The sequence below is a fragment of the Triticum urartu genome, chromosome 1 (assembly GCF_003073215.2).
Source record: "Triticum urartu cultivar G1812 chromosome 1, Tu2.1, whole genome shotgun sequence".
Taxonomy (NCBI): domain Eukaryota; kingdom Viridiplantae; phylum Streptophyta; class Magnoliopsida; order Poales; family Poaceae; genus Triticum; species Triticum urartu.
This window is the reverse complement of record NC_053022.1, coordinates 350,443,012-350,445,974: the sequence shown is the minus strand read 5'-3', so window position 1 is coordinate 350,445,974 and position 2,963 is coordinate 350,443,012. Positions and strand designations below refer to the sequence as shown.

At 47.9% G+C, this 2,963-nt stretch overlaps 1 long non-coding RNA gene across 1 annotated transcript; it reads left to right on the top strand.

Moving 5' to 3' along the window:
• Positions 1-250: 250 nt before the first annotated feature.
• Positions 251-2,244, top strand: LOC125533359. Its single transcript, XR_007294245.1, has 3 exons — positions 251-838; positions 945-1,508; positions 1,622-2,244. It is a non-coding gene; the product is annotated as an uncharacterized LOC125533359 (long non-coding RNA).
• Positions 2,245-2,963: the final 719 nt, after the last annotated feature.

The following is a 2,963-nucleotide window of genomic DNA, read 5'->3' as shown; positions in this document are numbered from 1 at the left end:
ATGTGTGGACATGATGAATAATTTGACCGACGTATACTAGTACTGCTACTGTACTGGAGTACTTACTAGTCGTATTTAGTGTCACAATTTATACATAGGTTTCACTAACAAGTACGCACTTGAAGCCTAACTGATATATATATAGTAGCACTATTTGGATCCCAGGATCAGAACAGTTATTCGGATCACAGTCGGCGCTATATAGGCCCGAAGACACGTTCCCGAGCTCCCGAAACCCACGAAGAAAAAAATAAGCCCACTCCACACCTCCACGTCCACCACCTCGCCCGATCCCCAACCTTCGGATCTCCCCAGTCCCAGTGACGCCGAGCTCCCCCTGACCCCGCCTCCACCCGGCATCTCCGCCCCCGCCCCCTCCCACTCCCGCCCTGCCGGCAAGCCGAGCGCCGCCATGCCCGCCCTTCCCTTTGACCGATCTCCTCCTTCCTCAGTGTCGACGTCATGGGAGCACCCATCCCGCTGCCCAGACCCTAGCCGGTGATGCCGCCATCGCCATGCAGCCGCAGCCACGCCCCTGTCGGTGGCACCGCCGCAGCCCCACCCCCGCCGGCGACGCAACCTTAGCCCCGACCCCAGCCGATGACGCGCAACACCACCTGCCAGAGCACCTCGTGGAAGCTCGATCCGGCAAGGATCCTTCACCACCCTTCACTCTCCGGCGACCACCAGCCCGCGTGCGGATGGTGTGCTATCCTGCAGATCAAGGAGGCGTCGAACTTCAGATGGAGGAGGCCACAACCTGCAGCTGGCCGCGCCATGGTTGCGCATCGCCGGCATCCTCCGTCACGCTCGGCACCTCCTGAGCATTGGAGTGAAGGTCGACTCGTATGCACTCTGTGGTTCAATTTCTACTGATCCTGTAGCGCCTAAATCCATCGCGCACTTATATCGCAAGGTTCTTGCATGTGTGTTTTGTCCTGCAGGGCATTTTCTTCAGGGCAGTGGAGAGCACCCTCACCCTGATCCCATCTGCAGCAACACCCCGAGTCCTCCCAAAGCAGCCTTGAGCCGTTCAAGTATGCAGCCCCGGGCCGTTCAACGACGGAGCTGCCGACCATTCGTGAACACAACACCCCTTATCCTGCTGCCCACCATCCTATAAAGGGAGACTTATTGTGAAGACTTCAAACTGAGTACAGAAGACTCGATTAATTTTTGCTCCCTTCTTGAAAGGAAGAGGGGAGTTGGTTCTCTTTTGAGGTTGCGACTCGATTAGTCGATTAATTACAGCTTATTTTCGACCTTCCTGTGCTAGTAGATCTTTTCCCAATTCTGATCTTCTTTCGGTTGCTGTTTGGATTGATTCCCTTCGCTCTTCTTCGACCGCGCTCATAAATATGGCCTTGTAATCTTGTGGAAAGGAGCAGTGCAGTGCATGTGAATACATATGGCCTGAAGCTGCTATAATTGTCCAAAATCCGGTGTTTGCTGCTGCAATCCGAGTGAAGTATATTTGGAAACATGCCTACCTCGAGTCTTCTACTCCGGTATGCTCGCATCACACAGTATGACAGTATACTACACAAAATAGCATGGGAGTGATTCCTGCAAAAGCTCAAATTCTGCTGACAAGTTGTGTGCTGCGTTTGGCACTTTTCAGTCCTGAACCAGCAGTCCTCGAGGCAGGATGTACTACTACCTAGACTCATCTGCCCCGGAGGCACAAGACGAACCAAGCCCCATGTATTTCAGTGACTGACTCAGTAGTCCTTGATGGTCAAACATCCGGCAGCTAGCCCGTACTGCACCACCATATCTTGCCATCTTATGATCCCAGCAAAATGTTGAAGTAAAACACACACCACCAGGAGGAGAGTATATGTCAAGGAAGGACTGGTGAAATAGCAGGGCAGAGATGCCACAGTAATGCTGAGCCGGAGTGGTAGCGTGTGTGCGAGAAGACTCGTTTGTTTGGGTTGGGGAGCCAGCCGTGCCAACGCACACTTGGTGGACAGTCTATCTGGTTCGTACGCCCGGCCATGATATTGTGTCCGAAAAGAAGACTCAAATGGGCACGTTCAACTACTGTGTCCCCAACCATGAAAAATCATGGCCCGTCATGGTCTCCTTACACCTAAACGGCTACCATTTTTCTATTAGTGAAATTTCCTCTGTTTTGGATTTATGGAGATGGGACAGATCACTGTTTAGAGTTTTGTTGGTACGCTATTGCTGTAGTTTGATTTTGGGCTTGGATGTACAAGTTGTATGATGAAGGTGAGACAACTAAGTGAAGTCCATTTGCACATGTGAAATTCAGTGAGCCGTATGAAAGGGAATAAGATCGTTTGTTTATTTGGCTCCCATTTGTACATCGGGTTATCTAATTTCTTGTTTTCTATTGTTTCATGAAGTTCAATAGTATGCTTTGATGCAAAAAAGTGCTTTTAGTATGTTTAATGTAAAAAAACTAAAAAAGGTGAAGCCCCAAACAAAAACTACGACACATAGACGTCCAAGACAGCGAGAAGTTCAACTACTACACAAAATGCGTTTCAAATGAGAATAGAAAAGTTAGAGTGGTTCGATGTCTATAAAAACTCAGATTTTTTATGTTACTAAGAGAAGCAAAGAGACATTAAAATTGATAAGAGCCAGAAGTTCACGTACTACACGGTGTGCATTTTGTATTAAAAAAGAATGAAAAAGAAAATGCTAAAAAAATTGTTGCTAGAAGTTCAAGTGCTCTACCCGAGAAAGTTCAGAAATTCTTGTAAGAGAGTTTGAACAAAAATACGTGACAGAAGTTCAAGGTGAAAACAGTGGGAAGTTCAACTACTTCACGGAATGCGTTTCAGAAGAGAATAAAAGAATATGGAATTAAAAGCCTAAAAGTTTGTTGCAAGAAGTTCACGTGCCCCACCCTGCATGGTTCAAAAATTATATTTATGAGATGTCCGTCGTTCATTTACATGTTGTTTTCAAAGGTAAAAAACAACGTT